This window comes from Salvelinus fontinalis, chromosome 42 (genome assembly GCF_029448725.1).
Source record: "Salvelinus fontinalis isolate EN_2023a chromosome 42, ASM2944872v1, whole genome shotgun sequence".
Classification (NCBI taxonomy): Eukaryota; Metazoa; Chordata; class Actinopteri; order Salmoniformes; family Salmonidae; genus Salvelinus; species Salvelinus fontinalis.
The window spans coordinates 14528163-14549334 of record NC_074706.1 but is presented as its reverse complement, the minus strand read 5'-3'; the positions used below and the strand labels follow the sequence as shown (position 1 = coordinate 14549334).

Below are 21172 nucleotides of genomic sequence, written 5' to 3'. Positions count from 1 at the left end.
CGGAACCAATTTGAACCAATAATAGCAGGCACAATAGTGTGATTTGCACTCATCCGAATTGTATGGAACATGTGATATGCAGTCATTGTAATGTAATTACATTGTAAAGATGCCTTTATGTGGCAATAGCAATCTCATGGTTCTTGATTGAAATGGCTGTTGCATTTTCATTTCCCAGTCGAGATATAATTTCAAACTCCGATTGGCACAGCATGGCAAATGCCAGCTTTAGAACACAGTGCCAATTTCAAGCTGTGGCTGTAGGAGCGATTTTGGAAGGGTGGCAATCGTATTATATTGTTCAGGTTTAGCCATTTTAAAGTACTCCTGTGACTAAAGCCAGCGTGAATGTCAACACATCAAATTCAAACTAGTACCATAGCGGTGCAGGCACCTGTTATTTTTATTTTTTATTTTAATCTTTATTTAACTAGGCAAGTCAGTTAAGAACAACTTCTTATTTACAATGACGCCTACCAAAAGGCAAAAGGCCTCCTGGGGGAAAGGGGTTTTGGGTTAAAAATACAACAATATAGGACAAAACACACATCACGACAAGAGAGACACCACAATACTACATAAAAAGAGACCTAAGACAACAACATAGCATGGCAGCAACATATGACAACACAGCATGGTAGCAACACAACATGACAACACAGTAGCAACACAACATGGCAGCAGCACAAAACATGGTACAAACATTATTGAGCACAGACAACAGCACATTGGGCAAGAAGGTAGAGACAACAACACATCACTGGAAGCAGCTACAAATGTCAGTAAGGGTGTCCATGATTGAGTCTTTGAATGAAGAGATGGAGATACAACTTTTTTGACAGTCTATAGGCCTATGTAGATATTCATGTGTTGTTAAAGCAACTTGCCAGATGTGTGTGATATGATAATATAAGGTTATTAATGGGTGAGTCACCTAAATTAGCTAAATAGACATTAATATAGGCTATGCATACATTTTCTCTATGCTCAAAAATAGACCTTTAGACAACCAGCTAATTGAAATCTGAGGCTGACACGTCGTTGCGCCCTATATAGGTTCCACATACACTTACTTGTATCTACCTGTGAATTTTAATTAAGCCCGTCAGGTGATGCCCAAAGTATGTTAATGCATTAACTCTGCATGTTTTCCATAAATGTATGTCATGATGACAAATGTATGGGGTCAGATTCAGGCGTTCAACCTTTTGGCAGATACACTCCCCTCCTATATGTATTTGGACAGTGACGTTGCATTTTTTAATTTGGCTCTATACTTCACCCTTTTAGATTTGCTATAGAATGTCTCATTTTAGGTGACAGTACAGACCGTCAGCATTTATTTAAGGGGATTGTCATACATATCAGTTTTACCGTTTAGAAATGAAAGCACTTTATGTATCTAGTTCACCGATTTGAAGAAGTCAGAAGTATTTGGACAAATTCACTTGTAGTGTTTTCAAGTAGTCAGTTGTAGGCATTTGCGGCTTGTTTTGGTTGTGATTTGGATTCTTTTTGGCCCAATAGGAACCGAATGGTGAATAATGTCTTATGTCATTTTGGAGTCTGTGTACACCCTTCCCCACCCATGCCTATGCCCCTGATATGGATGTTACCATGATTATGGATAATCATGAATGAATTGTGAGTAATGATGAAGGTTATAGAGGCACACAGTTTCTTCCCCCTAAAAAATACTAACCTCCCCTGTAATGGTGAGAAGTTACCATGTTTTGTTCTAGTCTCTGAATGGCATCTCACTTATCAGGACCAAATACTAAACTTTGGACTACTTTTATAAACTAGAAGTGAATTTGTCCAAATACTTTTGACTTCTTCACATGGGGGGGACTAGATACATAAAGTGCTTTCCTTTCTAAACTGTAAAAGAGATATGTATTCAAATACCTTAAAACAAAAGGTGGCATTCTATACTATCGCCTATACTATTGCCCCAAAGACATATGGAGGGATGGGCAATTCCACGGTGAAGAATAGTGCAGATGCAAAATTTGGTAACATAATGATAGTTTGTGCTGTTTGTGTCGTTACCAAACTTTGCATCTGCACCGTTCTTAAAGTAAATGTTTTTTTGGAAACATTTTTTGGGGAAATTGTTCAAATTAGTCCTTGTGCATATGGTATGGTTTGTTTAACTTTGCAATCATTTGTTTTTGTTTGACATACATTTTAAAGTGAAAGATCTGAGTCTCACTGATACAGACGTTAGTTCAACGTCTAATTTTGAATTAAATTTGGTTGAGTTGTCAACTAATGTGAATTGAACGTGAAATCAACAACAAATACATTCACTTTGTCATTGGAGTTAAAAATCGGGTGAAAAAATACGAAATTCCATAACGATGATGACTTTTTTCAAATCCAATCTGTTTTCCACGTCGATTCAACGTCATTACATTGCATTTTTTTTGGTTGAAATTGCATGGAAACAAAGTCAGTTTTTTTTTTATTCAGTCAGTTTTGCCCAGTGGGATGCATCAACAACTGAACATAATAGGCCTATCAAGTTTAAATATTATCGTTGTTACTGTTACACGGAGACTACGCGCGCTAACTGGCTTTAGATATATACAACAAGGCCTGTGCGTTTGTTCTCGCATCCAGTCTTTCTCCTTGTTTATAGCTTGCGCTAGCCGTTTCCATAACACGCATACCGGTGGTACACAGATTACTTTACGCTTTCCTAAATAAAATTTAAAAAACGCAGGCATAACCATAATAGTTATCAGTCCATGTAGACTTTGCGCATCCTCCACTTGTCCCATATCCAGCGTTTCAGAGTCACAATTTGGCAACGACACGCATAAAAAACGCGCTGTCAATCTACTAGCAGGATGCAGTCTCAACCGAGATAATGCGCGGGCACACGAGAGCGAGTCCGTTGATTTGACAGCCCTTTGAATGTGCCACACAACTCACTATATTGCAACGCACTCACTATTCCACGGAGCTGCGCACAATCAGCACCTGTCTTCTCTGTGGCTGTGGCTTCAGCGGTGGGAGTGGTCATTATTTGGCAGGGAGCGGCGGTAGAATTTCCTAGACACCGACAGCCGCGCTTGCCGTCCACCCATTCAGATTCAGCACTATTCTGAAGGAAAGCGCACGGATTTAGGCGATTCAGCCGAAGGAACGAGCCCGAGAAGGCAGTATCTTTTAGGAATACACAGTAAAACAATACATTATACATCTTTAGTTGAAATACAAGAGCTGTCATCAAACCAGGTAAGCTTTGAAGACAGCCACTAGCCGGGTTTTGCTAGCAATATTGTAACGCTGTCTCGCTGCTGGGTCAGACGCTACACGGTTGAAGGCGAGGTTCACGCATCCTAGTCAATTTCTCTATTTTAATTAATACTCTAATTATGCTGCATCTATTTTAAACAACGTTTAATACCTCTATGATATGTATGGTTATTTTTCCCGGCATTGCTGGATAATTAATGATAGCTAAACCGTTCTCTAAGTGGGTACCTTACCCTCCAACGAGCAGTGGTGAAGCCTGCATGCGCGCTGTCAGCACGAGCCTCTGTCGGGCGAGTCGCGAGACCTGGCCAGTGTAGCATGTTAGCTTGATAGCAGCTAAGCTACCACACAGACGGCTGTGTTTTATTCTAGTGTTTTATTCTGGGTCTTCCGCCGGAATACAACATGGGTTCGTGTAACCTCGAGTGGCTTTGTGTTGATTGGTAGCTGAAATGATGGAATTACTCGTTATTTTAGTTATTCCTTTTCCAATCTGAATCTTTTAGGCTGGAGCCCCATGTCGGTGCGCATCCTATATTTTCATCCCAACCATCCGGATAATGCATCCCTTATTCTTTGTCTCAGTTAGGCTGTACTATTAGGCTACTCTTTGTCTGAATATATCACATAGGGACAGGCACAGACATCTTAATATATGATGTGTGGCTTAATTTAATCCTCTATTTTTAATACCACAACAGTAGTGCTGTTCAACATTTCTCGCGGAATCATTTTGAATTAGTTACTTGACTGTTTTCAGGTGGGCTACCAGGCAGGTTTAAAATTAGGAGTAGTAGTGTAGTGCACAGTTGTCGTTTTTTTTTTAACAAACACATTTTTCACATTTGTTTGTATTTATTGTTGAATTATTGACAGTCGGTTAGAGAATGAAGTTCGGGACTCAGGTAAGCAGCCAATTGCAAGTCTTGTTTTTGCCCTTGCACCTAACATAACACGGTGTTGAAAGCTGTTCAATGAAAGCGTTCGTAGCATGTGAGCGCCAAAGCTCATACAATACAAATGCAGGGCTGTAGTGCTTTTCTTTATCTACAGTTAGATGGTCAACACGTTTGTGATTGTTCGAAAAACACCCCAATACTAAAATAGGTCCGTGGCTTTGTTTGTGCACAACCTCATTCCTCCGGGCAAGAAGTGGTGCCTGTCCAATAATAAGCCAGTAGTGGTGAATGGCTGACTGGTCAAAAGCAAAGTGGTAGTGTGTGTAGACCTATGTGTCTGCATGTTTATTGAATTATAGTCCCATACAGTAATGGCTGGGTAATGATTCGGTGTGTGGTTTGTGGATAACACACACACACGCAAACATCAACACACACACATTCTGTTTCTGTAACTGGAGCTGGGCCTGGCATCTCAGAGAGCTCCAGGGGTCACGGAGTGGCCGCATTTAGAACTTTTGATTGGTGCCCAGGCATGCAGGGAGGACACTCACAGAGAGTATATATGGCTCACTCTGTGTTTTCTTCACAATTGTTTTCTTCAGTGACAGTGCTTTGTCGTTTGCGTGTGTGTGTGTGGACTGTGTAAGGAATAGGGTACCATTTGAGACACAGTCATAGTGTTTGGGTCGAGTTATCGTGCTGCAGCCTTACTAGTTCCTTGTTGTGTTGTCCTGGAACTCTGGAGAGCTGTTATAGGCTATAGTCCATAGATACACAATCAATAACAGTTCAATAGGATTGCATCTTGTGGCTGTGGGGTGGGGGCCTAATTGGCAGGACACCTTGGAGCCTGTTAGTGGTCGATAGCTACAACTGGAAGGCTTCATGGTAGCCATGGAAGCCCTGTAGCCTGGGACAGAAATGCAGGTTGAACTAAGGTTTTGTGAATTAGGCACCAAACGGAAGCAAACAGACTGATACAGAGAGGGACTACAAGGATTTGTCCGAATAGAAACACACATTTTCCCTGCATTCAGTCTGTCACTCCAAAGGAGTACGGTTTCAAGGTTTTGAGGCTCTGCATTGAGGAATGGCCTATCTATGCTAAGGTAAGAAAAACACACACCATAGGATGACTTAGGGTTGGGCATCTTATGTGAAAATACCTAAAGGCTATTGGATGGATCAAGACTGACTTGTGCCATATCGATGGTAATAACAATGATTAATGTTGCCATGTATATAATACAACGTGGAAGGTTATTGCTCTGACAACTTTGATCCCTTGGTTGTTTTCATGGAGGATTGGTCAAATATTTCCGTTGATAGCGACAACAATGTTTTGTCTTCACATTTGTCTTTGATGGAGACATTAGGATGTATGAGACATGACTCAGTATTTGTTGTAATATTCTGTATGAGTAGTATTACATGTGATTCAGGCCCTCTGAAAGCAGTTGGACGTTTTGGATGATGATGCATTTAAAAGTCACAATAACCTAGACGACTTTTGTTCAGTTCTGGCTGACATGTTGTTTGTTTAGCTGTCCAAAGTAGTGACTGCATGGGTGACCCCATAGAGATGCCCCGCAAACCCTGGTTCAAATAGTATTCGTAGGAGATCAAATACTTTAGCTGGGCTTGATTGAGCTTGACTGGTGCACTGGAACCAATAGAATAGTGCCCAAAGTCCCAAACCCCGCCCGTCTGGCACTCAAGGCAAGCTCAATCAAACGCTCAAAGTATTTACAAGAAAACAAATGCTAGTTGAACCCAGGTGGTCTGATGATCCAGTGATATGGTGGGAAGTTTAGTTTCAGCAGCCAGCAGTCAGTGCACTGCTCCTAGAGAGAGTGAGCGCATTGCACTAGCTGCATTCTCACCAGCTTTCAATCAGCCAAAGACCACACCCAACAGTATACCGGCGTCTCCATAGACTCAGTTGCTTAGTATCTATCAATCAATCAAATGTATTTATAAAGTCCTTTTTACATCCGCCGATGTCACAAAGTGCTAGACGTGCAGCTGCCATGTTAGTTTCCCCTCTAGTAGCCTCCTAGGCAGACGCCATGTTTGAAAAAAAGCACTCAATCATATTCTTCACAGGGTAGTTAAAAAACTAGCATACTACTGTTTAGTACAGTTAAGTACTGCGTACTTGAATTAAGAACAGTGTAACTATGTAATTAGGGAATGAGCCCTTTATTGTGTTTTACCGTAATTGGCAATATTAATTAGTTTTGAGTGTCCAGTTGATAAATTGGCCATTGGGAAATCTTTTAAATCACCAAAGCGTGGAAAGAGCAAACCAATGTTGTTAAAAGGTAAAATGATGTGTGATAAAGTTGTTATCGGCTCAATTAAAAAAGGCACAGGCCGGGGACGTTAGGGAGTTAGCTAATGGACTACAAGATCGAGGAGTTATTTTAGCAAGCGAACTCTGAGTGCGAAGACACCTTTGTTCATCATTGTCCAACAGACAAGGCTTATTTTTCAGGGCAGACTTGCTGCAGGGCATTTTAAAGGCTCTTTTAAGACCTTTTCATATAACATTTCTTATTAATTCCCCTCGCAGACTTCCAAGGAAGATGATGTTGCCCCTATCCTCCAAGTCGAGATATTGATCTTGACAAGATTGAACTGTTAATGGGTTCTTTGCCGTTCGTGGAGGTCCTATAAATTGTGAGTGGGCCTCGACTGACACAGATTAAGCCCCTTGGTTCGTTCACTCACTGACAGTGCAGTCGGTGGGTGATGATAGCTAGTTCTCAACCACAACTTAGTTATCCACTTTGATGTTCAGGGTACTTGATCCGTTTCAAGTGCACACTTGTCACCTTGGTACCTTCTCCCCTCCCTCAGGTGACTACTGGATTTTCTCTATCGCTTTCCATCTACAGAATCTATTCTGGGATTATGGTTGAGGCCCACATGGCACCCCATTCCCTTTATAGTGCACTACTTTTTACCAGGGCCCGGTCGCAGAAGGGTACTACTAGTAGTGTACTGTATAGCGCATAAGGTATTATTTGAGATGCAGACAATTACTTGAATACCCAGTCAGACTAGCAGGGTGCTCGGCTGCCCTTAGTATGTTCTAGGTTATCAAATGGCAATATTTTTGTCAAAACCCACTGGCTGTGTTCTGATATCCAGTATGAACCTAGCATTGGGCGTGCATTTTAGGGGCACTAGTATGGGATCTTAGTGACTTGTCTGACTCCTAATGTTGTCTAGCATGGCATGGCCTCTCGGTAGGAGCAAAGGAGCCATAGATGTGACAGGGTCTTAGGCTTATAGTGTATCAGCTCGTCTGCATTATGGAAATGGACTATCAATCATTAGCTTTGCCTCATCTACCAGGCTTTTGATGTCCGATTTGACAGCATCTTCTTTCGGCTTTGCATGGCCCGGTATTGAGGAGCCCCTCTTCCCTTTGGCATGGTGGTATTGTGGTCATTTTCATGTTCTCCAAAGGCAAGGGATGGCGTTGGCTTTCTCCTGCCTGCGTGATGTCTTTTAACTATTGTAGTAGGCCTAGTAGTCTACCATGCATCACAAATAGGCTACTTGTCACCATCAACAGCAGCTTTTTTTCAACAGCTTTTTTTCTATACAAGACGGGGCTCTCCGTCTTGAAGGAGCACCATCTGTATTTCCTCGTGTTTCTATTTGTGGTGGAAACAGGAAAGTCTTTCCTCTTTGAAGGGGATCCTCTTTGGAGAACGACAGGGGCCTAGAGGTTAGAGAGGCAGACCAGCAGCCGGAAGGTCAAGCCCCGAGCCGGGCAACACAAAAGTGAGAATGGAACTGAACGGGCAGCTGGAAGGCTGCTGGTCTCTGATCCCAATTACCAGCTCCTGCCGTTGTGCCCTTGAGAAAGGCACTTAACCCCCCACAATTGCTGCTGCTGACCCTGTGCCTCTCAACGTGTGTGTGTGTTCTGCCTTTCCCAACACCGCCAGATACACATTTCTATTTGAACCAAAAGTTATATTCTATTCTATTCTTCTAGCTACACAAAGGATAGACATGCACATCTGAATTTAGCTGCTACAGTATATCCTAGCCTGTAGACAGTACTCCGTTCGTATGTGTCAAGCATGTCACAGTAGGAGTGCTGATCTTGGATCAGGTCCCCCTTGTCCATGTAACCTTATCCATTTGTGTTGTAGAGAGAGGAAGATTGAGGGAGTGAGAAATAGAGCGAGAGAGAGAGAGAATGGGAGAGGGGGAAGTTATTATCATGCAAAGTTATTTTTGTTCCCATTACTTCACCTGCCATGGCGATGCCTACATCTAAATAGCCCCCTATTCCCTAAACAGTGCACTATGTTTGACCAGTGCATTATATAGGGAATAGGGTGCCATTTGGGATATATCCCACTACCAATCCTTCTTAGGACCAGAGTGGCCAAGTACTGACCTATGTGATGTGTGGGAGAAGTTGAAGCACAGAAGGGAATAGAACATGATTGTTTTGTATCTCTATCATCTGAAGGCCCACCAGGGGCTAATTAGTTTAAACTAATACAGTACTGACAGTACTGACAGTACTGACAGTACTCACTCACTCACTCACTCACTCACTCACTCACTCACTCACTCACTCACTCACTCACTCACTCACTCACTCACTCAATCACTCACTCTCTTTGTCTCTTCAGTGCCTGTCTGTCATTCACCTACTATAGGAATACAAATAGATACCCTGACCTTTAAAAGCAGACTTTCGTGACTAAACCGTGCTGGCTAGATCTAGGCCTAGAAAGTCAACAAGGTCTTTCTATGATTTACAGAAGACTAAGTAGAGCTGGGTCATGGTCACTTTTTCTTTCTGATGTCTCACAAACAGCATTCACAGAACAATCATTCAGCATAAGTCTGAATCTCAAATTGTACGCCAGCTACTTTTCACCAGGGCCCACAGAGCTATATAGGAAATGGGATGCCGTTTGGGGACACACTTTCTCACTATGCTAATCCCTTTGAGGCTCAGTCACTTCTCTGAGCATCTCCACTCTCTCTCCCCCCCCCCCCCTCTCTCGCTCTCAATTCAATTCAAAGGGTTATATTGGCATCTCTCTCCCTCCTTCCCTCTCCCCCTCTCTCGCTCTCTGTCTCTGCTGTTCCCTTTATCTGCCCTGTACCTGGGAACGCCTTGTTGTTCTTTTGATTCCATCTGAGGCAAATCTCCCTGTAGGGCTCAGAGGCAGGCAGTGTTGTCTTCCCGCCCCACACCCCCTCCCATTGTCCATCCTGCCTGCTGCAGCGGAACACTCTCTAGACACACACATACGCAATGACTGCCACACATCCACACACAATTGCAGACACACACACACACACACACACACACACACACACACACACACACACACACACACACACACACACACACACACACACACACACACACACACACACACACACACACACAATAGATCAGGGTCCAGTGTGGCCCCCCAGTACCGGCTCAGCTCTCAGCTCGTCTCCCGCAGTGTGCAGGCCCTAGTGTCTTTGTGCATTAACTTCTCCATTGTTTACGACAGGATATTTTTTTCTCTCCCTTTTTTAACCCTGACTATGGTATGTTTTTTTGAGTTGATATATTCAGCACCCCCAAGGAAATATTGCGTCAGAAGCCCTTATTCACTACTGACTGCACAGACACACAAAGGCCAGCATATGCTCACATTAGAGCTGTACCGTGTCTGTCATTCACTCACTATTGTCCTTTTTTCCCTGTATAGGTGACTGCTGGATCATGTGTCTTGCAGTATGACATAGTATCAGCTATGGCCGAATAATTAGGGCCGATTTCAAGTTTTCATAACAATCGGAAATCGGTATTTTGGGACACCGATTTGGCCGATTTATTTTGTTATTATTATAGTTTTTTTTACACCTTTATTTAATCTGTATTTAACTAGGCAAGTCAGTTAAGAACACATTCCTATTTTCAATGACGGCCTAGGAACGGTGGGTTAACTGCCTCGTTCAGGGCAGAACGACAGATTTTTAACTTGTCAGCTCGGGGGATTCAATCTTGCAACCTTACAGTCAACTAGTCCAACGCTCTAACCACCTGATTACATTGCACTCCACGAGGAGCCTACCTGTTACGCAAATGCAGTAGAAGCCAAGGTAAGTTGCTAGCTAGCATTAAACTTATCTTATAAAAAACAATCAATCATAATCACTAGTTAACTACACATGGTTGAGGATATTACTAGTTTATCTAGCGTGTCCTACATTGCATATAATCGATGCGGTGCGTATCGTTGCTCCAATGTGTACCTAACCATAAACATCAATGCCTTTCTTAAAATCAATACACAGAAGTATATATTTTTAAATCTGCATATTTAGCTAAAAAAAATCCAGGTTAGCAGGCAATATTAACCAGGTGAAATTGTGTCACTTCTCTTGCGTTCATTGCACGCAGAGTCCGTGTATATGCAACAGTTTGGGCTGCCTAATTTGCCAGAATTTTACGTAATTATGACATAACATTGAAGGTTGTGCAATGTAACAGGAATATTTAGACTTATGGATGCCACCCGTTAGATAAAATACGGAACGGTTCCGTATTTCACTGAAAGAATAAACGTCTTGTTTTCGAGATATCAGTTTCCGGATTCGACCATATTAATGACCCGAGGCTCGTATTTCTGTGTGTTATTATGTTATAACTAAGTCTATGATTTGATAGAGCAGTCTGACTGAGTGGTGGTAGGCAGCAGCAGGCTCGTAAGCATTCATTCAAACAGCACTTTCCTGCGTTTTTCCAGAAGCTCTTCGCTGTGCTTCAAGCCTATCAACTCCAGAGATTAGGCTGGTGTAACCGATGTGAAATGGCTAGCTAGTTAGCGGGGTGCGCGCTAATAGCATTTCAAACGTCACTCGCTCTGAGACTTGGAGTAGTTATTCCCCTTTCTCTGCATGGGTAATGCTGCTTGGAGGGTGGCTGTTGTCGATGTGTTCCTGGTTCGAGCCCAGGTAGGAGTGAGGAGAGGGATGGAAGCTATACTGTTATACTGGCAATACTAAAGTGCCTATAAGTACATCCAATAGTCAAAGGTTAATGAAATACAAATGGTATAGAGAGAAATAGTCAGATAATTCCTAAAATAACTACAACCTAAAACTTCTTACCTGGGAATATTGTAGACTCATGTTCAAAGGAACCACCAGCTTTCATATGTTCTCATATTCTGAGCAAGTAAATTCAACTTTAGCTTTCTTACATGGCACATATTGCACTTTTACTTTCTTCTCCAACACTTTGTTTTTGCATTATTTAAACCAAATTGAACATGTTGGATTATTTATTTGAGGCTAAATTGATTTTATTGATGTATTATATTAAGTTAAAGCAAGTGTTCATTCAGTATTGTTGTATTTGTCATTATTTCAAATAAAGAAAAAAAATCGGCCGATTAATCGCTATCGGCTTTATTGGTCCTCCAATAATCGGTATCGGTATCGGCGTTGAAAAATCATAATCGGTCTACCTCTAGTATCAGCATTAAAGGTTAGCCTAATGAAGAGAAAGTGTATAGGAGAGAGGGAAGAGGGTGTAGAGAGAGAGAGAGAGAGAGAGAGAGAGAGAGAGAGAGACACAACCAACAAAAACGGGTCACAACTCCTGTAGCTTTAATGTACACTGGGTATGTACATAGTCATTGGTAGACTTTGAGGGGACTCCTGTGGTAGGGACACCTATAGCTCATCTCTTGGCAGTAGTACTGTAGACTACTTTATCACTGAACTCAACCCAGAGTCTCTCAGAGCATTCACAGTCAGCCCACTGACACCCCTATCAGATCACAGCAAAATAACTGTCTACTTCAACAGAGTAATACTCAATCATGAGGCATCAAAGCCAAAGGAACTGAGTAATATTGAGAAATGCTATAGATGGAAGGAATGTAGTGTGGAAACCTACCAAAAAACAATCGGGCAACAACAAATTCAATCATTTTTAGACATCTTCCTGGACAAAACGTTCCACTGTAATAGTGAAGGTGTAAACTTGGCAGTAGAAAATCTAAACAGTATATTTTACCTCTCAGCTTCCCTATCAAATCAACACATTTCAAACAGAACACAGAAGAAAATGAACAACAATGACAAATGGTTTGATGAAGAATGCAAAAACTTAACTTGTTTGGGATAGGGGGCTGCATTTTCACTTTTGGATGAATAGCGTGCCCAGAGTGAACTGCCTCCTACTCAGTTCTAGATGCTAATATTGTTATAGCTGTCGCTCTCCTCATCCTCGGATGAGGTGAGGAGAGAAGGATCTTCGGACCAAAATGCGGAGTCAGGGAAATAAGCCATCTTTATTTTACATTTGACAACGATGCAGATGGCAACACGAAAACTAAACAAAACACTTTCAAACTACAAAATAACAAAACGACGTAAAACGGAACCTGAACATAAACTTACATAGACAAACGTAAACTCACGAACAGGAACGGACATCGAAACATACGAACAGCCAAACAGCTCCAAAAGTGAATACATCGACAACACGAAAACATCACAGGAGACAATCACCCACAAACAAACAGTGAGAAATGCCCTACCTAAATATGACTCTTGATTAGAGGAAAATGCAAACCACCTGCCTCTAATCAAGAGCCATACCAGGCAAACCGAAACCAACATAGAAACAGATAACATAGACTGCCCACCCAAAACACATGCCCTGACCAAAAACACATAAAAACTAACATAAATAGGTCAGGACTGTTACAAATATATGCATATTATTATTAGTATTGGATAGAAAACACTCAGAAGTTTCTAAAACTGTTTGAATGATGTCTGTGAGTATAACACAACTCATATGGCAGGCAAAAATCTGAGAAAAATTCCAGGAAGTGAGAAATCTGGGGTTTGTAGTTTTTGAACACACCCCTATCGATTACACAGTGGGATATGGGTTATTTTTCACTTTCTGAGGCTTCCACTAGATGTCAACCATCTTTGTCAACCGTCAAAACGTCAAAACGTGGTTTCAGGCTGCTCATGTGATGGGGGGCCGGATGGGAGATGTTTGAGTAAGGGGTCTGCCTACAGCCTCGTTCTCAGTCACATGCTTTCACTTGAGAGGTTGCTCTCGTTCCAGTCCTTCTCTACAGACAATGGAATTCTCCGGTTGGAACATTATTGAACTTTTATGATAAAAACATCCTAAAGATTGATTCTATACTTAGTTTGACAAGTTTCTTTGACCTGTAATATAACTTTTTGAACATTTTGTCCGAATGGACCAGATCATGCTTTTGGATTTATTACCAAATGCCCTAACAAAAGAAGCTATTGGACATAAATGGACATAAATAATGGACATTATCAAACAAAACAAGCATTTATTGTGGAACTGAGATTCCTGGGAGTGCATTCTGATGAAGATCATCAAAGGTAAGTGAATATTTCTAATGCTATTTATGAATAATGTTGACTACCCAACATGGCGGATATTTCTCTGGCTGTTTTGGGCTCTCAGCGCCGTTCTCAGATTATGCTTTTTCCGTAAAGTTTTTGTGCCCTCCTACGGCCTCCTCCACGTCTCCTGATGTACTGGCCTGTCTCCTGGTAGCGCCTCCATGCTCTGGACACTACGCTGACAGACACAGCAAACCTTCTTGCCACAGCTCGCATTGATGTGCCATCCTGGATGAGCTGCACTACCTGAGCCACTTGTGTGGGTTGTAGACTCTCTCTCATTCTACCACTAGAGTGAGAGCACCGCCAGCATTTAAAAGTGACCAAAACATCAGCCAGGAAGCATAGGAACTGAGAAGTGGTCTGTGGTCACCACCTGCAGAATCACTCCTTTTTTGGGGTGTCTTGCTAATTGCCTATAATTTCCACCTTTTGTCTATTCCATTTGCACAACAGCATGTGAAATTTATTGTCAATCAGTGTTGCTTCCTAAGTGGACAGTTTGATTTCACAGAAGTGTGATTGACTTGGAGTTACATTGTGTTGTTTAAGTGTTCCCTTTATTTTTTTGAGCAGTGTATATAGTGTAAATTAATTTCATAGTCACCAGGCAACTCCATTACTCTCAAAAGTTACTTCAACCACTGATTGCTAGCGATGGCTAGCTATGCTAGCTATTTTACCAGCTTGTCTTAAGTATTAGCATGCTATTAGCACACCCTGAACGCAAACATTTTTATTTTTAAAGGATATGCTGTAGGTTGATAACTATATCACCAAAGTATGTTGGATCAGACATTGTCATATTTAATTAAGAGAATGAACCAGATTTAACAAGGCAACCTTAGGGCTAATTTGAATGGGCGCCGATGGCAGATTTTTTGGAGATTTTTACATCCGTACCCCAGTACGACCCGTATAAATGCAGTGAATGTCACATCATGAGGGGCTATGGGGCAGAGGCACGGGCACTGCATGTTTGTTTACTGCTAGGCAACCCAATGCAACAGTGAGTGGGCTGCCTACAGCTGCATGCAGTGCAGCAGAGAGAAGAGAAGAAATTAACATGCTTTCATTTTGCAATTCTCTTCATTTTAAAACATTTCCAACCCGCATTATAATTGTTCTGAACCGGAAACCGACCCACGGGTTGAAGGAAGGTTTTCATTGCACCCGCCAGCTGATTGGGTACCCTTGGGTACCTGACCCAATGCAGGACTTTTATACACTCACACACCCATGCACCCAAAAAAGGCAAGGGCTACTGGACGTAGTGGGAACAGCAGTTGAATGTATTCTTAGCTGGTAAAACATAGCGTTTTATCTTGTGTGTGTAGCTTATTATGACACAATAATACCAATTTGCTTGTGATGCTGTTGAAGTGGCATAGCATTTGTCACACCCTGACTGAATGACAGCACATTCGCTTGTCAGACCATATCATTCTATTACCAAAAGACAGAAATCCGAAATCTTGTCCAAAATCCAATCCTTAGGACACAGCTTGCCATATGTAATTTCATGCTCTTGGTTTAGAATTTAAAAACCCAACAGTAATTCTATTTTTCTCTCATCTTGTTAATACGATTTAACCACTAAATGTTCTTCATTTACTCATTCCGCCTGATTTTTATGTAGGCTTTCCAGAACTCTAAGTATAAACAGTATCTCTTCTCAAATACATTTACAACCTTAAAATTGTAATGGATTTGGGAAGCACAGTATCGGGAATATCCCAGATTGCCCCTTTAATTCCTGCAAGCCCAGCCAAGAGGATGTCAGTACAGCTGTAAGTAATGGAGCCTTTTTATGCTCCCTTCCTGTCTTAAAAATATGAATCATGAATCGTCTGCCTCTGCCGCTGAGACGAAGGGGGGCCATGCAAGGAGAGACTGCATGTGCGCTTTACAGATTTCCCCTCATTTGAGAAACCCAACAACATTTTTCCAAAGGGGCGGATGGGTGGCTGGTTTCAAGCTCTGTGAGAATTACCCCCATAGTGTTAGAAGGGGATGGTTCAATTTGAGTGTGCTCAGTGTGTGCTTGCATCTGTGTGTGTGGAATTGCTAGCCTGGCCTTGCTGAGTTTACTTCAAAGAGACTGAGGGGCTCTGAGGGCCTGGTGCTGCCTTTGTTGTGTTTCAAAGTGAATAATTACAATAGGTGAGAACATGTTTTAGTGTGTCCTGGAAAGTAGTCTGCACTGCAGGAGATTAAACTTAGTTGACTCTCACATAGTCACATAAGAGTCAATTAGACTTAGTTGACTCTCACATAGTCACATAAGAGTCAATTAGACTTAGTTGACTCTCACATAGTCACATGAGAGTCAATTAGACTTAGTTGACTCTCACATAGTCACATAAGAGTCAATTAGACTTAGTTGACTCTCACATAGTCACATAAGAGTCAATTAGACTTAGTTGACTCTCACATAGTCACATAAGAGTCAATTAGACCTAGTTGACTCTCACGTAGTCACATAAGAGTCAATTAGACTTAGTTGACACTCACGTAGTTACATAAGAGTCAATTAGGATGTGCGTCGTCTATGTAGATGACAAAAGCCTGAGATATGACTAGTGTGTTTCTACCACTGATTAAAACATTTATTGGATGTTCAGAGGGACTTCAGTGTCGGTCTGTGTATATGAGCTTGTCTTTGAAATAAAACAACAAGCTATAAAACTCCTCAAGCATCTCCACCATCCAATTCCCCAATCTGGATTCAACATCATATTTTCAGTGAAGTTTATGATGCGTCTCCAATGGCACCCTATTCTCTATATAATGCCCTGGTCAAAGTAGTGCACTACTGTATGTAGGGAATAGTAAGACATTTGGGAAGCTACCTATCCAGTCTAGAGACCGTTTTGCGTTGCCCGGATAGAATTGCTTGTCGCCAGTCATCTGTTTTTGTTATTGGTTCAAACTTGATCAATTTGTGGTGAGAAAAAAAGATATTACGAATACGGAAAGCAATTTGATTCTCCCATCGTCGTGCCTTGGTCCTTTTTATTCTGTAATGAGTGACGCGGTAAAAGGGAAATCTTCATGGCATATTATCTGTTTACAGGAAAGCAATGAAATGGATTTCTCTTTAATAGTTCTTCAATGGGAGAGGCCTGGCAGGTTTTTACATAACTCCATGTGTGTCCTAAAATGGCACCCTATTCCCTTTTTTCGGAACTAAATCTGGCCCACAATAATGCACTGTGTAGGTCATTTGGGACGGACCCTACACCTTTCACTGTGCGGCAGCCATACATGAGGAGGGCCTATTTCAAATGAAGTACAACCTCTAAGGCAAAATGACTGCTTCATAAACCCTTTATAAGGCTACATAGCTGACTTCAGTCTTCATAAAACCTTTATAAGGCTGTATATAGATGCTTACTTCAGTAATGATTCATAAGGAATATCATGCTAGTGGTTAGCTGCGAGGGACCCCAAAAACACCTTATGTTCGCCATATGCCTAATCTGCAACAGTGTATGGAGGGAGCCTCCTGCTCCAGGCTACACTGTACCCTAGCTAGTACAGGTGTCACACTGTATGGAGGCACAACTTTGATTAAGTCTGTCACTTTGGTCTTTGAAGTTTGAAGTCTGTCTTCATAGGAGCTACCTGAGGAGGTGAGTGGGTGGGGTCGTGTTGAGTTGAGAGAAACGCCTGTGAAAGACGTTATCATCTAATAGGCTAGTCATTGACTCGTGCAGCAGGACACGGGCAGGAAATTGACACGTTGTAATTTCCACTAATTCGAGGCGCGTGTTTCGCTGAAATTGCACTTAGATCATGTCCAGGAGAAGCTCGGCGGATGTCATCAGCGCCAACAAATGTAATTATGATCTCGAGAGCTATTTGTTTCATACCTGCTGGTTTCTCTCTCTCTGGCTACAGAATCAGTCTTCTCCGTGTAGGGCTCTCATGTGGGGCTACAAGCTTGAGATTGTTGTTTTGCACCTCGCCCTCAAATCAGCAGTCTCAAAGCCTCCCCATTGTTTTTACTTTGATCTTGCAAGATATGTGCGCGTTTGTGTGTACACATGTGTAAGAGGGAGAGAGCGAGCGAGTGTGCTTTAAAGAGAGAAAGAGAGAGAAAGAGAAAGGGCACGTGCGATTGTGTGTATGTTTGTGTGGTTATGTATGTATACATGCATGTGTATGCCGGGGAAGCTGCAAGGCTGCGCTGAGGCTTCACACACATTCCCGTATCTACTTTGATCAGCCTCTCTGGCTGTGCGATGGTGTGTGTGTGTGTGTGTGCTCTGGTGAACAGCAATATGAAAGGTTGAGCCCCAACTGCTACTGCTGCTTTAGAGATTCCTCTAACATGGCACTCTCACACACCCATGCGTACGTATGGATGGGTACACCCATGCGTGCGCGCGTCACACATGCCCGCACGCAAGCTCCAACACATATTTGTACACAGGCACGTGCACATACAGTACCAGTCAAAAGTTTGGACACACCTACTCATTCCAGGGTTTTTCTTTATTTTTCACTATTTTCTACACGGTAGAATAATAGTGAAGACATCAAAAGACATCAAAACTAAAAGAAGGAGAGTGATGGAGTGCTGCATCAGATGACCTGGCCTCCACAATCTCCCAACCTCAACCCAATTGAGATGGTTTGGGATGCAGAAGGAAGGAAAAGCAGCCAATAAGTGCCCAGCATATGTCGGAACTTCTTCAAGACTGTGGGAAAAGCCTTCCTCATGAATCTGGTTGAGAATGCCAAGAGTGTGCAAAGCTGTCATCAAGGCAAAGGGTGGCTACTTTTAAGATTCTAAAATCTAAAAATATTTTGATCTGTTTAACACTTTGTTGGTTACTACATGATTACATGTGTTATTTAATCGTTTTGATATGTTCACTATTATTTGACAATGTAGAAAACAGTAAAAATAAAGAAAAACCCTGGAATGAGTAGGTGTGTCAACTTTTGACTGGTACTGTACACACACATGACACACTCACAAGCACACACTACTGCTCCTGTGAATCTGGGCCACTGCAGAGGTAGCATATTAGCTCCTGTAATGAGAAGTGATAGGGACATTTTTAGACTGGCTTTTCTCTGAGTGTTACAGAATCCTTAATGCACATTTAATCTATGTAAGCACAACTTCAATATTTCAAAAGTGTGCTCTATCTGACATTTGCCTCAACCCTCTCTGCAAATACTCTCTCTGCAAGTATATTTACCAAACTCTGAGTACACACATTTTTATTATTATTGAACAGTCTCACTGTAAGTCACTATATATCCTTAGCTGCTTTTTATTCATATATCCTAGTTAATTTTCCCCTAACATCGGACTTCCCCTAACTTCGGACACTCTCTAGCGGTTGTAGGATTAAATCACCTCTAGCTCAACATTTACATGGCCTGGAAAATAACGGTACGTTTTGCAACTAAAGACACTTTTCTAGCTAGCTGACCATTTTCATTACAGTTTATGTAAGTTATATTTTGTGAGTTTTCAAAAAAGTTATATGTATACACATTTTGTTAACCCGTTAGCTAACATTTTTACGACACCAATAATCACAAAACATCGATTGCTTGATCACAAGATAACTCTGTTGAAGGTAATATATTTCTTTAACACTGTTGAATATGCCGATAATACTGGACGCTACGCTACTTCTATCTCGCTGAAAGTGTGAACTCACTGGAAGTGTGAACTAAACCTGCCATGGCTGTGGCCAGTCACTATGACATTAGTAGGCCTATATCATAGCTCTAGTGAACAGCAGGCAGTGTGACTGACGCTGGGAGTTCGAACCCGGGTCTTATTTGCGCCAGAAGAGTCCAGTAGCATGCTAATCAAAAGTGTAGGCTTTGGTTTGGCACAATGAGAAAGCATATCTGGCCATGGAAATTTAAGAGCTATCAGAAACCCCTTCATGGGAGCTCCAATAAACCCCACTATATGAGGCTGCAATAAGGTTTCTGTGGCGACAGCAGGCAGGTCTCCCAGTCCCAACACGCAGAGCTGTTTTAACATTAGCCCAGAGTTGGCTAGAGAGAGGGGAAAATTACTTCCTGTCATCTAACTGTATTGAAGCTGTGTCCTTAAGCAACTCATAGCTCTGTGGGATGCCAAGTCCAGCACTCACCACTAGAGGTCAACCGATTATGATTTTTCAACGCCGATACCGATTATTGGAGGGCCAAAAAAAAGCAGTTTCCGATTAATCAGACGATTTTTTTTATTTTTATTTGCAATAATGACAATTACAACAATACTGAATGAACACTTATTTTAACTTAATATAATACATCAATAAAATCAATTTAGCCTCAAATAAATAATGAAACATGTTCAATTTGGTTTAAGTAATGCAAAAACAAAGTGTTGGAGAAGAAAGTAAAAGTGCAATATGTGCCATGTAAGAAAGCTAAAGTTGAAGTTCCTTGCTCAGAACATGAGAACATATGAAAGCTGGTGGTTTTAACATGAATCTTCAATATTCCCAGGTAATAAGTTTTAAGTTGTAGTTATTATAGGAATTATAGGACTATTTCTCTCTATACCATTTGTATTTCATATACCTTCATATATAGCTTCCATCCCTCTCCTCGCCCCTACCTGGGCTCGAACCAGGAACACATTGACAACAGCCACCCTCGAAGCGTCGTTACCCATCGCTCCACAAAAGCCGCGCCCCTTGCAGAGCAAGGGGAACAACTACTCCAGGTCCCAGAGCGAGTGACGTCACCGATTGAAACGATATTAGCGCGCACCCCGCTAACTAGCTAGCCATTTCACATCGGTTACACCAGCCTAATCTCGGGAGTTGATAGGCTTGAAGTCATAAACACTTCAATGCATGAAGCACAGCGAAGAGCTGCTGGCAAATGCAGGAAAGTGCTGTTTGAATGAATGCGTACCAGCCTGCTGCTGCCTACCATCGCTCAGTCAGACTGCTCTATCAAATCATAGACTTAATTATAACATAATAACACACAGAAATACGAGCCTTTGGTCATTAATATGGTCGAATCCGGAAACTATCATTTCGAAAACAAAACGTTTATTCTTTCAGTGAAATACGGAAACGTTCCGTATTTTACCTAACGGGTGGCATCCATAAGTCTGTTAGCAGGCAATATTAACTAAATATGCAGGTTTAAAAATATATACTTGTGTATTGATTTTAAAGAAAGGCATTGATATTTATGGTTAGGTTTGGTGCAACGTTTGGTGCAACGACATCACCCCGTTTGGGGGAGTAGGCTGTGATCCGATGAGAAATTTACAGGCACCGCATCGATTATATGCAACGCAGGACACGCTAGATGAACTAGTAATATCATCAACCATGTGTAGTTAACTAGTGATTGTGAAGATTGATTGTTTTTTATAAGTTTAATGCTAGCTAGCAACTTACTTTGGCTTCTTGCTGCCCTCGCGTAACAGGTAGTCAGCCTGCCACGCAGGCTCCTCGTGGAGTGCAATGTAAGGCAGGTGGTTAGAGCGTTGGACTAGTAACCGGAAGGTTGCAAAAACGAATCCCTGAGCT

At 41.8% G+C, this 21172-nt stretch overlaps 1 protein-coding gene across 1 annotated transcript in view; it reads left to right on the top strand.

Annotated features, from left to right (window-relative positions):
• The first annotated feature begins 2941 nt into the window (after positions 1-2941).
• The window catches only part of LOC129841328 (catenin alpha-2), a 697172-nt gene continuing 678941 nt past the window's right edge, over positions 2942-21172 (top strand). Inside the window, exon 1 of the mRNA XM_055909550.1 lies at positions 2942-3246. The gene's annotated coding sequence lies outside the window, so the exon portion shown is untranslated. The remainder of the gene's footprint in view (positions 3247-21172) is intronic.